The following is a 14,259-nucleotide window of genomic DNA, read 5'->3' on the forward strand; positions in this document are numbered from 1 at the left end:
TCCCAGGGCGGTGGCAGGCAGAAGTCCGGGGAACAGGGGACACCTCCTCCCACTCTCTCCCGACCCCACCTGGGTCTGAGCCAGGATCCGGGGCGCCTCTTACCGCGGCTTAAAAACCCTGCGGTTTCGGTGACCCCAGGAGCAGTGTGCCGGCCTCGGGTCACCCCTCCCTAAAGCGCTCCGCAGCGGCGAACCCAGCAGCCCAGCCTGGGGACCATCCCCGCTAGCAGAGGGGCCCAGCAGAAGGTCGGGGAGCAGGGAGGCCACCCACGGAGCACGCGTGTCAGGGTCGTTGTGGATTGGGCGGCCGGGTCACCAACTCCACTCCATCGGTAGCGGGAAGCGAGCTGCGCCAGTTTCGAGACTGTGGTTGCCGTCGCTGCCTCTATTCGGCCGCCGGTGACATTGGGAGGAGACCGCTGGGAAAGGGCCGAGGAAGAGGAGGAGGAGGAAGAGGAGCAGGGAGGGGTGGGGCGGGGGGCAGAAAGTAGCGGTTGTGCCAGGGGGCGTGTGAGCAGCCGGAGAGGCGGCCGCGCCGGCGATAACTTCTCCCGGGCGCGCGCGGCCGGTGAGGGAGCTGGGAGCGCGGCGGGACCCGGGAGCCCGAGGGAGGCACGGGAGCCTCGGGAGCCGCCGCCCGCGCCCTGCGCCCTGCGCCGCCGCCGCGCCTCCGGCTCGCTTCCTCCGGGTTCCCAGCCCCGGGTGCTGAAGCTCGGGTCTATAAATAGCAGGTTACTGCTCCTGCTCGGCGCTCACAGGCTCGCCAGCGAACGCCGGAAAGTCAGACTAAAAGTGTCTGCTGCTGCCGCTGCTGCTGCCGCCCCCCACTCCGCCTCCGGGAGAGGTAATTACCCGCCGGGGCCCCGAGGGCCCGGTGGGGGCTTTGGCGGGGTGGGCTGGGTGATGGTGGGGGATCCGTGGGTGGGTGGACGTTGGAGCGGGTCTGACTGAGAGCGCGGGGGCACGTCCTGCCTGGGGTGCCGGGGGGGGGGGCGGGTAGAGCTTGTCTGTCTGGCATCAAGTTTCTCAGCCTGGCGGCCCCGATAGCCCCATCCAGAACCTCGATCCTGAGGGGTGTGGTGTGCTGTGCTGCCTGACCTGGGTTGCCGGGGTACCCCTGACACCCGCGGACCCTCTGGCCTGGAGCCCCTTGGCCGGGGCCGCGCGCCGGTCGAGGTTCACCGTCACCCTCACCCCCTCACCCTCGCTCTCTGGGCCCTGCGTTAATTCGGAGCTCTCAGAGCTCCCTGACCTTCCAAGGCTGCGCCCACCCTCGCGGTCCTTTTGAAGAGGCTGCGGGCGCCCGGGGAACGCGCTCTCAGCCCCATCCCGGCGGCTAAGCTGCCGCCGCCGCCCGCCTAGGGAGAAGTCGTCTTCAAGGCAAGGGCAGGGGGTGGGAGGTGGGAGTAAAGATGATTGATACTGGGGTCTCGGTTGCCTCAAGTTTTGTTTTTCCCTAAAGAGCCCCTCTCCATGACCACCCCCATCCCACTCCAAGAAACTCAATTCTGGCAAAGAAGCCCGGGGTACGTCTCTTCTTGGCCACCAGGCATCTCTTGAGAGGTCTCAAGAAAAGGGTTAGAAAGCGAGGGCAGTGGCTGGAGGGTCGTGGTCGTGGGGGGAGTTGTGGCGGGGCGGGGAAGAACGGTTGGTTGGCGTCTGAAAACTGCGCTGCAGAGTCCACGGGCGCGCTGGCACCTCTGGCAGAGAGGGCCAGGCCGGGGATGTTAGGAGCCAGGGGCTGGTTCCTGAACGGACTTTCGGGCTTGCAGCTGGGACTAAGATCAGAAAGCTGGAGCTCCAGGTACCTGCTTTTGCCTCTCCCGATGCCTCTGAAATCTCCCTTTTAGGGGGTGGTTTCTGTGGAGAGGCACTGGCAGTTACTGTCTGGGGACAAGAGGTTTATAAGGGTGAGGATGTGCATAGTGATTAGATTGTTGCTGCTGCTGCTGCTGCCCCATACTTACTGGAAAAACCTGGGAGGTTTTTCTATTACTCTTGTCTTAATGATGCAGATTCACTTTGCCTGTCTCCCCCTAACCCCTGTAGCCGAGCTAAGTTTCCTCCCTCTTTCTGAGGTGTGTTCTGTGAGGTCATTACATTACATTACGACTTCTCTCCAGGTGTTAAAACATTTTGCATATCTCCTTCCTCTCCTGATAGAACTTGTTTATAAAGGTGTGGCTCTATAAACTAAGTGAAAACCTGGCAGACAGGGGTGTCGATTGCCCTCTTCACCTCAAGAAGGGCACTAGGTAGTTTGTTTGTAAGCGTAGGATTACATTTCAAAGGCCCTGATTGTAATAGGGATTTTCTTAATGGATCCTGGAACAGCAATAGTAGTAATCTGTCTGTGCTAAAGCGGGCATAGAAGGTGCAAGGAACCACCAAGAGGGCAGCTGGCTAGTGCAAGAAGTTAAGTAAAAACAGGACTGGGTAAGTGGGCATTGCCTTACTTAATAAACAAAGAAATGCATTACCTTGTGTTTCTTTGTGGTGTACTCCTGTAAGGTAAAGCATTGATGTAAAATTAGAGTAAATCATCTATGGCTTCCTGATATGTACTTGAGCACTAAAAACTGAACCTCTTGGATCTGTAGTAATGTACAATGCCACTGCAATGGAATGCTTTTTCAGGATATTTCTTTAAAATGTGATTTAGAACATTGTCCTTGAAAGGTTATGAACTGTGCATGAGAAGAGAGTCTAGATCCTTAGTGTTGTTCAGAATACTATGTGCTGATTGAAATACTGCTCTTATTTTTGAAGACTGTTCTCTGTGATTAGGCAAATCAATACTTATTTGTGATAAATTAATGACCAGTTAGGATGTACATATTTATAACTGTGTTTTGCTTTTGATCCTTTGATAAAGTACAAGAAAAACCAGAGAGACCAAGTTTAGTCTTGTTCTTCCAGCTATTTAAGGAAACACATGGTCAAAGTTATAGGCAGAAAGTACTTTCTATGTTGGGTTTGAGCTTCACTTTGGGGATGTAAATTGACTGAATGACTTCATATCCCATAAGAGTTTTGTCAAAATACTCATAACACAGACTCATCAGTTAAATTTGATTATAAAATAATGCTATTATATTTGAGATGTGTGAAATGGAAAAATCATTAAGCTTAGAGAAAAGCCAGATATTTGTTCTAAATTGTGCAAATGGAAAGTAATTCCTTTCCTTTCTGAGGCCTGGGAGTTTCTTCTAGTACAAGTAATATTAATCCCCACATGGTGACAGAAGTAACTTTCACTACTTTAAGACAAAACCCAACAGGGTGATTCTCCTGAAGTCAAAGAAAAAAGTCCAGACTGATCTTATATCTCTTAGCAACCGAATAGATGTCAGTTATCAGGTGACATCTGAGAATACAAAGTTTAAAAAATTATGAGATAATAGTGAGTGAAATGCTTACTGAATATCTATTATATTTTCTAATTTCATAGTGCAAAATCCCTAGCCAGTACTAATATTATATATACAAATATCATAATTTTTGTAATCTGTGTAAACTCTTGTCTTTCATAACCATGGGAATTTTAATAGCTAGAAATGTGCCGTTTTAAATAATCTCAAGTTTAATATTAATGTTCACTTATTTGAAAGCTGTACTTGTCTCTTCTGTATTCCATACCTTAATTTTTCAATGTGTCCTATTTATCTTTCTGAAGCCCCAGGGAATCGGTTTTATAGCCATTTTATTACTACTTTTTAATATTGAGTTAGAAATCTTTGATTATAGATCTCTTTAGGACACATAAATATACACAGTTTCATATTCAGGCTAATAAATGAGGTTATCAGACAAATAATTTCAGTTTAAACATTTATTTTCAGGCAAATACAAATGATGATGCTATGATTGCATTTTTGAATGCAAGCTGCACATAGCTTTTGTTTTCCAAAACTTTAAATGCAGTATGTATGTACCTAAAAACACATTAAGATATGGGAGAAAATTTTAAGGAATCTTCAGAGTCTCAGGTATAATTGTCATTTGGATTAAGACTTATTAGTTCATTTATTTTCTATGTTTCCATGACCTTGTAGGCCCAGCAGGAACATTTTAAAATACCTGTGAAGTTTCATTATTTAACTATCTTGTTTGTGTACCTGCATCTGCTGTGGAATTTTCCTTACATAAGGCACAATTGTAACTTCTGTCTTACCTCCTAGAAGTAGCTTATCATACATGGTATACCATAAGGCCCAGGATTATCCAGTAGTTGAAACTTCAGACTTTGTTTTTTCCAACTAACTGTAGTTTTACTGAACACTGACAGATATAACCCCAACATAGTATGAAGAGTTGAATTTCAATGTAAAATGAGTTCTTGAATCATGTTTTCCAAACTGAGTTTCTTAAATTGCAATATTTTGAGTAAATTCTGTCTCCTGCATTGGCAGCCTTGCCTGCTAGGTGTCCTTACTGTGTGGTAGAGGCCTCAAAATAGACCTCAAAATAGACTAAGTGGAACAGACTTGGCAGCATTTATTTGGTTAAGCTGATTAAAGGAAGTCGTGAGAAGTTGTCTAGATCATGTGGCTTTGATCAGAGATTCCTTTGGGAATTATCTAAATTAATGATTTCAAGAGAGAACTTGCCTCCCTCTGTTCCCCCTCGCCTGCCTCTCTCCCTCTCTCCCTCTCTCCCTTTGCTTCCTTTCTTTCTCTTTCTTTCCTTCCCTCTGTTCATTTGTTTCTTACCTTTCTTTCTGTCTTTACCGGCCCTTCTGGTTGTTAACATGGAGCTCTGCAACAGGCCTCGTGTTGAAATTACTGAGCTATGTGCTCTATTTTCAACGTTTCCAAGAAGGAGAAGTTTCTGGGATATACAGGCAAGCCCTAATACTCACTCTGATTTTGAGTGATCAGAGTAACAACAACTTCCCCAGATCAACATAAAATATAGTTCTTTAAAATGTCCCTATATGAGTTGTTTTAATACAGCCATTGTTTATAGATGATAAGTCTGAGCTATGTGCTCTATTTTCAACGTTTCCAAGAAGAAGTTCCTGGGATATACAGGCAAGCCCTAATACTCACTCTGATTTTGAGTGATCAGAGTAACAACAATAACATCCCCAGATCAACATAAAATATAGTTCTTTAAAATGTCCATATATGAGTTGTTTTAATGCAGCCACTGTTTATAGATGATAAGTACTTTAGAAGGAGAACCTGAGATTTTTCTGGGTCTCAAAAGAGACTGTGATTTTTTTTTTTTTAAGTAAAGCAGCAATAATTTAAAGGGAATCCTCTGAGCATTTTTTGCTACAATGAACAAGTGACAGAATGTGAGTCTTTTACCTTTCACCTAAGTTCTTAAGATAAGTAGTTACCGTGCATTAAGTAGACCAAATTGGAGACTACCATTGTAAAGCAAATAAAATGTACTCCCTTAACCATAGTCAAGTTCTCTATAGCAACCCGTTCTTTAATCCAGTCTGTCACATGTTTCTCATTTCATTTTCTTGCATCTTTACTCTTATAGTCAAAAGATCAGAGACAGGTTTGAGCAATTAACACAACGGAACTACAAAAATTATTCACTGCTGTGAAAATAAAGTATAACTAAAAACCAACGACATCTTAAACTGAAATAATAACCCATTGATGAGGGAGTCTATGACCTTAAGAAAGCTTGAAAGTATCATTTGTGATTATTTAACATCCTATGAAGCCCTTTTGAATATCTTCATATGCCAGACTTGCTAGATAACCATATATTCCACTTTGAGTACTGGTGTATATCACATTCATAATAGAATATGTTACATACTTGATACATAGTATTAAAAAGTAACCTTTTAAAAATTTCATGTCTTCATTAACAAAATCCATAACTTTTTATGTTTACTAATCTAATCAAATCTTTTTTGACCCAAATTTATGAGACAGTGATGATTTTATGGTATATGTAATTTCATTTCTCCCTCATAGCCTTCTTCCTTTTAGCAATTATGAATAAATGTTCTAGAGCTGTCTTTTTGGATAAGTTTGCTTTAAAATAAAACATTTCTGCTTTTCAGAAGGCGTCCATTTGGAGAGGAGACAGTCACCACTAGGTGGCACTATGTAATGCTTAGTAGCTATGAGTCCTTTTATTAATAATTGCAATATATTTATTATTAAAGCTTTTCTTTTACACGGAATTTATATCATGAGCAAGTTAATGAAACTAAAATCAACAGACAGCTGAATCTTTAGCAGTAGCAGTATATTTAGAAGATCTATTATTTGTAATACTTTAAAGATTTGATTGTAATATTTAACACACTCTGCTTTTATGTGAGGTCTGCTTATGTGAGGCATTGCTAGGAGTTAATTGACCTAAACATGCCAAAATTCTGCTTGTAACCGGGTAAAAGAAAGGGAAAAAGAAAATTAAGTGAACACGATAGAAACCCACCCCTGGCAAATGGTCATTCTAAAACAGACGTTGTATTAACCATTTGCATTAATCTTAATCCTCTCATTAAACGGGCTGAGCAGAATTTTTTTCTAGGTGTTGAAGGCTGTAATTGTTCATTTTCTCTGTCTTATTGCCTTTGGGACAATGCAGAAAAGAAAAAAAAAAGGTGCAGATTTTCTCACTGACACTTTGGCAGTTCCCTAATGTCCTCTATAATAGTGATGGCCTGGCCACCACAGTGACCAAATTGGATTAGCCATGTAGCAGTGTAATTTACTTTATTGTGACAGCTGAAATTTATCCAACCCACTTCTTGGTTAATCTGGATGTCGGCATCCATTTCTTTGGCTGAATGATTAAATCATGGACCAGGGCAGAATTAAAATTTATTCCATCATCTGTGCACCGGAAGGGGGACCTATGCATTGGATGACCGCCTGATGTGAACCTCTTCAAGATCAATATGGTGTGTATTTCAGCCATGGTTTTGGATGCAGCAGTTGTAGGAATGGAAACCAAGGGACAAATTGATCCACGTGAAATGGTGTAATTAAGAAATAATACTTCTTTGAAAGCATTTTACTATGTAAAACTTTAAACATAATAAAAAAAGAGTACCATGAGCTCTTACATTCCCATCAGCCAGCTTCAACAATTGTCAAATCATGGCCATTCGTGTTTCATCTACAATCTCACTCACTTTTCCCCTCCCTGCAGTTTTGGGAAGCAAATCCTAGAAGTTTTATTAAAGAAAATATACTTGTGAAGCAGTTATTTACAAAAATAGGTATCATATGAAGGGCGATTTTTAAAAATTACTGAAGTGAGAACACTACATATTTCACCTAAAAAAATTAGGAATCTCGGCATGAGATAAATGATGCACAAATTATAAATTTGTTTCAGGAAAATATGGCAGGTTGAATAATTAAGGAATAGATTTCAACTTAGGTTCTTGATCATATTTTTTTAATCAGCAATGGTGTACAATAGGGACTTCCCTGGTGGTCCAGTGGTTAAGAATCTGCCTGCCAGTCCAGGGGACACAGACTCGATCCCTGGTCTTGGAAGGTTTCACATGCCATGGGACAAGTAAGCCAGTGCTCCACGACGACGGAGCCTGCATCCAGCAACGAAGACCTAGTACAGCCAAAAGTAAATACAGAAATATATATATTTTAAAAAGCCTGCAGTAATGTTCCTTGAACATGATAGATAGTCAGGTAGCTATTAGTATGTGCTTGATAAACCAAAGACTGCGTTAGGCTTCTTAGATTAAAACCAATATTGACTGTCTGCATACCTTGTCATCACAGTTTTCTTATATAACATTTTACTTCTAAAGAGTGTGTAGATACAGCAGACCCTTGGCGTGCAAGAATTTAGCTTGCATGAGTCAAGATTTTACCATCTGTCTGAAATTACTGGAATTACTTACATGTAGTAATCTATAGTTTTGCTGAGGTGTGAATTTAAATCACACAGTCCTGGAAACTGATCTTTCAGTGAATCCAGCCAATGGCCCAGCAGTCACGCCTCCAAGTTACTCTATGGTCTAGGTGACATGGCAATTCACTTTCTAGAACTAATTACCCCTGGTAAGTGTGTTTAAGGATTTGGCAATCTGAGAAATTGTTTGGTGCCCCCTTTGAAAATATCATGAATCTCTTAAAATGTACCTGTTGAATTTTGTGTTGAGTTGAAATTTTAAATGAATAGGATTTCTTCAGATTTCAAAAAAAATTGACAGTAACCATTATGTATAAATCTTTGTGATATTATGTAAGAGAAAATATAATTCCATAGTAGAGAAAACAAGTAGTTTGTATCTAAAGAGTTTATGCCATGCCATATTTTTCATATGTATAAATTATATAGGCAAAAAGCCCCTGTATAATTTTCTTAACACTAGACACACAATTTTTTTGGCTGTTTTGAAATTTACTATAATGTTTTCTTTCCTGGGCTGTATTTTAAAGATTGCCTCCCAATTTATTCATGCTATTCATATTCCGATTTCCCATTTTATGTTTTGGGTGGGAGTGAAGAATAGTACATACTCAGAATAGTGTAACAAGAAATAATTGAGCCAGTTGGCTTCCAGTTGATTTCTTTCTTTTTTTCCTGCTCTCCCCCCCACCCCCAGATTATAAATGTAATAGCTCTCTATTGGGGAATAAAAGATGGCAAATAGAGAACATTCTTAGGAGGCAAAAAAAAAAAAAAAAAAATCACTGAAGGACATATTGTTAGCATTTTATCATATTTGTTCCTAGAATCCTGTCATTCTAGAATTTTGTCATTATAGTAAGTGCATGTGTGTGTGTGTGAGAATGTCTTCTGACTTGTTCCACTTAGAATTCTGTTGTTCAATTCAGTGTAGAATTTGACTATGCACCTCCTGTGTCCTGGGCTTCCCAGCTGGTGCTAATGATAAAAAACCTACCTGCCAGTGCAGGAGACATAAGAGATGTGGGTTTGATCCCTGGGTCAGGAAGATGCCCTGGAGGAGGGCATGGCAACCCACTCCAGTATTCTTGCCTGGAGAATCCTGTGGACAGAGGAGCCGGGCAGACTACAGTCCGTAGGGTCACAAAGAGTTGGGACACGACTGAAGTGACTTAGCATGCATGCACTCTTATGTTCTAGGTACTATGCTAAGCTCTATTCTGGTTTACAGCAATGAATGAAAAAGAAAATCACTTTGCCTGAGCCTGTAAACACTTCTCTAACCTCTTTTTTAATTAAAATTTTTGTTATTATTTAGTTGCTATTTGGTGGTTAGGCATACAAATCACACTCATTAGTTTAGCTATTTCTGCAACTTTGACTTTTACACTATTGGCATTTTTTTCTATTAACAACACACTGTGATAAATCTTTTCTGTATGACCTCATTTTCTAATATCCCTTGCCTATCATTTTACTGTTTTCTTAGGAATGATTCCTAGAAATAATGTACTGGATAAAAGTATGAACCTTTCAAAAATTCCTCATACATATTGCCAAACTGCATTTTTTTAAAGACTGCACCCATTTCATTCTCCCTGGAAGTACAATAGTCACAGCTCCATCCTCACTGGCATTGAGGGATATAATTATTGTTTATTAAGTTTGTTATTTGGAGTGAGGAAGACAATTGTGACAATATCAAACAGAACAAGAACACTTATTGTGCCCCCTTGTATAGGCCACTCCTCACACAATAACTTGATCTATATTAGTTCATTTAATCTTTGCAACAGCTATTAAGAGGAGGACACTATTACCATCCCATTTTAAAAGTTAGGAACTTATTTTTTTGAGAGGTTAAGTGACTTCTCCAAAGTCATATAACTAGTAAGTGGTCGAATTGGATCTTGGGCCAGGACTGATTTTACTGTAAAGTCTAGGCTTTAAAGTACTATATTTTTCCACTATTGTTTTTTTAAGTGAGGCTGAACATAATTTTGTTTCAAAGATCCAACTTTTAAAATTTAATTGGATTTATTTATTTTATGTGTAGTTGATTTACAATGTGTTAGTTTCAGGTATACAGCAAGGTGATTCATATATATATATATACACACACACGTATATCCTTTTTCATATTCTTTTCTATTACAGGTTATTACAAGATACTGAATATAGTTCCCTGTGCTATATACACTAGGTCCTTGTTGTTTGAGGCTGAGCATTTTTGAAATGCTTATTTTCATTTGTACTTTAAATAGTAATTTATATTTTTTCCTGTTTGCATATTGGGACCTTGATTTTCTTTTAATCGATTTTAGTGTTTTTTTTTTTAATGATACTGTATTTTTGTCATTTGTTATCTGTATTGCTTTTCTTTCTTATATTTTTTAACATATGAAAGTTGAAAATGAATGGCTTGAATGGCATATTTCTTCCATTGATTTTTTTTTTTTTACTTAGATAATACTTTCTCATTTATAAAACAGATTAACCTTTACCTAAATTATCCTTCCCTTAATTTGGAAGTGGATTGCCATTTCCTCCTGCAGGGGATCTTCCCAACCCAGGAACAGAACCCATATCTCTTGTGTCTCCTGCATTGGCAGGTGGGTTCTTTACCACTGTGCCCCCTGGGAATCCCTAAGAGCCGTACTGGACATCAGTCATTTTGTACAAGTGTTTTCCTGTTTCAAGATTCCTTCTTCAAAATGACCAGGGAGTTAGGCAATATGTACTGTGGCATGGGCCCACTTGAGCTTTGCTCATTCCTGTTCAGTGTTTGGCTTAATGACATCTCATTGTCCAGGAAAGGGAGGGGCACGTGAGGCTTGAAAGCTTCTCTTTCCCATGACTGGGCTATAACCTTTCTCTAAACGTATTTTTATTTTAAATTAGTTTCTTAAATTACCCTAGGAAGATACATTCAGTGTAAATTTTTAAAACATCAAAATGCAGTAGTTCTACTTCTTCAACAGCTCACCAAGGAGTTTTCATAAAATTGTTCAAATGTAATGTATATGTAATATCTTGTACATAAAAAAATACAATCCAACAAACATTGCTCAGTTTGATATTTGGTTTCCAGTTGTCAAAGCTGGTTAAAGTACCTCCAAGATCATCAGTTTTGGCACATTATAATGCATTGACAGGGTTGGGTAACTAGCCTGAGTTGTAGCTTATTTATTTAGGTCTGTACTCCAGTGATATATATATATATATATATATATATTAAATGAATGTCCAGAAAGATGTTCATATATGCAATTAGTTTCTGTCTTCTTAAAATGCTATGTAACTATATACTCCAGCTCTCTTCCACTGACCCTGGTATATAAAACAATTTGCTTATTGGAATCATGCAGAAGAGAAAGCCTTGTTTTATGAACATGAGTCCTCCAGGTTTTCTTGAAGCCAAGACTTGTTTATCTCAGGCTAAGGACAGGAGGTGCAGGATACGTGGGTTCAGTCCCTGGGTTGGGAAGATCCCCTAGAGGAGGAAATGGCAACCCACCCCAGTATTCCTGCCAGGAAAGTCCCATGGACGGGGGAGCCTGGTGGGTCACAGTCTAAGGGGTTGCAAAGAGCACTTGAGCATGCACAATGAACCCCACATCTGCTGGTGCCCTGTCTCAGGAAGCTGCAGACAGACAAGGGGGAGGAGTATGATGTGGGGGGTGTCTTTAGCCCTGCTCATCCATACCTCTGATTCCAGTTATATTATTTTCAATGGCAGTTATTCTACACAGTGACCTGTACATGTCAGTTACATTCAAGTTACAGACACTGGGTTGCGGTAAGAACTATGTTGGTCTCTGTGTTTAAAACTATAGGGACTTCTCTACAGATGGGTCACTAAGTCAGATTCTAGTAACATTCATTTTCCGTTTCGTAGACTAGATCACTGAACTCAACAACAAATGAAAACAAGTGAAAGTGTGTCTTATAATTTGCTTCTGTTAAGGCTTTCTGATTTCCATGCTTAGGTTTCTATATTTCTTTTCAGTTGAATGCTTGAAGCAATGATGCGCTAGCAGTGATGACAATCCTCCCAAAGCCTCAGGAGAGTCTTTCTCCCACTGGTTTAAATTTCCCTGTCAAAATTTCTCAGGTAATGTGATACCGAGGAAAAGTGTGCATGTATGAGAGAAAAAGATTGACCAATGTGGACAGGGCCGGGCAAACACACTACAATGGGGATCATAAACCACGTGACACTTGGGATTCCAACCCTTACAGACCTATATCTCCATAGTGTTTTCTGCATCCAGCGTATAAACATTAATCATACTTTAAAAATGACTGAAAGATACTCCCTTAGTGCAAGAAGTTACCTCTACTTTAACTATTTCCATGCCCCATTTTAGATGCCCAAGGTTTTATTATTTATTTAAAGTATAAAGCGTTAATTTCTGCTATAGTGCAAGGTGATCCAGTTATACATATATATGTTGTTGTTTAGTCTCTAGGTCATGTCTGACTCTCTATGACTCCATGGACTGTAGCCTGCCAGGCTCCTCTCTCCATGGGATTACTGGAATGGGTTGCCCTTTCCTTCTCCGGAGGATCTTCCTGACCCAGGGGTTGAACCTGAGTCTCCTGCATTGAAAAGCAGATTTCTTTACCACTGAGCCACCAGGGAAGCCCCATACATATATTTATATATATTCATTTTAAAAATAGTCTTTCCATTATGGTTTATCATGGGATATTGAGTGTAGTTCCCTGTCCTGTACAGTAGGACCTTGTTATTCATCCATTCTGCAAGGAGATCAAACCAGTGTATCCTAAAGGAAATCAGTCCTCTATAATCATTGGAAGGACTGATGCTAAAGCTGAAACTCCAATAATTTGGCCATCTAATGTGAAGAACTGACTCTTTGAAAAAGACCCTGATGCTGGGAAAGACTGAAGGCAGGAGGAGAAGGGGACGACAGAGGATGAGATGGTTGGATGGCATCACTGACTCAATGGACATGATTTTGGGCAAGCTCCAGGAATTGATGATGGACAGGGAACCCTGGCATGCTGCAGTCCATGGGGTTGCAAGGAGCTGGACATAACTGAGCAACTGAACTGAACTGTTGTAATAGCTTACATCTGTCAACCCCAACCTCCCACTTATCCCTCCCCCAACCTCCTCCCCCTTGTCAACCACAAGTCTGTTGTCTATGAGGATGACTAATGTTTTGATTTGCTTAGACCAATGTGTGTTTCAGTGCAGGAATCTGAAGAGACCTGGTCAAGTGGACTGATTGTTTACCTTATTGTCACAAAAGTTTAAAAAGTATAGAGAGATTAATAGGTAGAAGTTTTCAAATAATCTGTTGTACTCAGTAGAAAGGAGAGAGAGTTTTTGGTATGTAAAAGTTTTACTTGAACATTCTACGAATAATAATCACTCCAGAGAAGGTACAAAATCTAGACTTAGGTTGTTCTTTGCTGGCAGAAACTGAGTTTTTTTTTTTTAATTTATGTACTTATTTATTCATAATTTATTCCCTGAATACTTCCAAAAATGATTTGAGATGGTTTACAGTAAAACCCCATATAAAAATATCGAGTTTTTACAGTAGTTCAATACTAATGTAAAAGACATGTTTTGGAACTTGGCTTAAAATACTATGCCTTAAAAATTAAATTTGAGGATATGAATACTAACCAGTACAGGATCTGAGGTGCTGTAGGCAGAGAAACACATATTGGAATATTTAAAATCACTACCAAGTCCCACAATTTTGGATACAAATATAACAATTACTTGATGTGACAAGATTTCCATCAGATGCCTGGGTGAACTATCATGGGTAGGACCCAATAGACAAGAATTCTGGGCCCATCCAAACAAGGCTGGTGGCATTCTTTCACAGGTGTGTTTTTGTTTCTGTCTCCACACATTCTAGCTTTAGATATGTCTGTGTTGCTTTGAAAATACTGTTAAGTTCAGTTCAGTTGCTCAGTCGTGTCTGACTCATTGTGACCCCATGAACCGCATCACGCCAGGCCTCCCCATCCATCACCAACTTCCGGAGTTAACCCAAACCCATGTCCATTGAGTCGGTGATGCCATTCAACCATCTCATCATCTGTCGTCCCCTTCTCCTCCTGCCCTCAATCTTTCCCAGCATCAGGGTCTTTTCAAATGAGTCAGCTCTTTGCATCAGGTGGCCCTAAAGTATTGGAGTTTCAGCTTCAGCATCAGTCCTCCAGTGAATATTCAGGACTGATCTCCTTTAGGATAGACTGGTTGGATCTCTTTGCAGTCCAAGGGACTCTCAAGAGTCTTCTACAACACCACAGTTCAAAAGCATCAATTCTTCAGCTAAAGTATTTTAAAATGCTGTTAAATAAAGACCTACTGTAAGCCTTTGTTCCTCCAAAAATAGA

The 14,259-nt window shown here is 40.7% G+C and overlaps 1 protein-coding gene across 3 annotated transcripts in view; it reads left to right on the forward strand.

Moving 5' to 3' along the window:
• Positions 1–768: 768 nt before the first annotated feature.
• Positions 769–14,259, forward strand: part of INPP4B (inositol polyphosphate-4-phosphatase type II B) — an 853,196-nt gene continuing 839,705 nt past the window's right edge. For all 3 annotated transcript variants that reach the window (XM_086346584.1, XM_086346591.1, XM_086346583.1), the window contains exon 1: positions 769–844. The gene's annotated coding sequence lies outside the window, so the exon portion shown is untranslated. The remainder of the gene's footprint in view (positions 845–14,259) is intronic.

Source organism: Bos grunniens, chromosome 17 (assembly GCF_055505025.1).
Source record: "Bos grunniens cultivar Pamir isolate PY7600 chromosome 17, Bosgru_T2T1.0, whole genome shotgun sequence".
Lineage (NCBI taxonomy): Eukaryota > Metazoa > Chordata > Mammalia > Artiodactyla > Bovidae > Bos > Bos grunniens.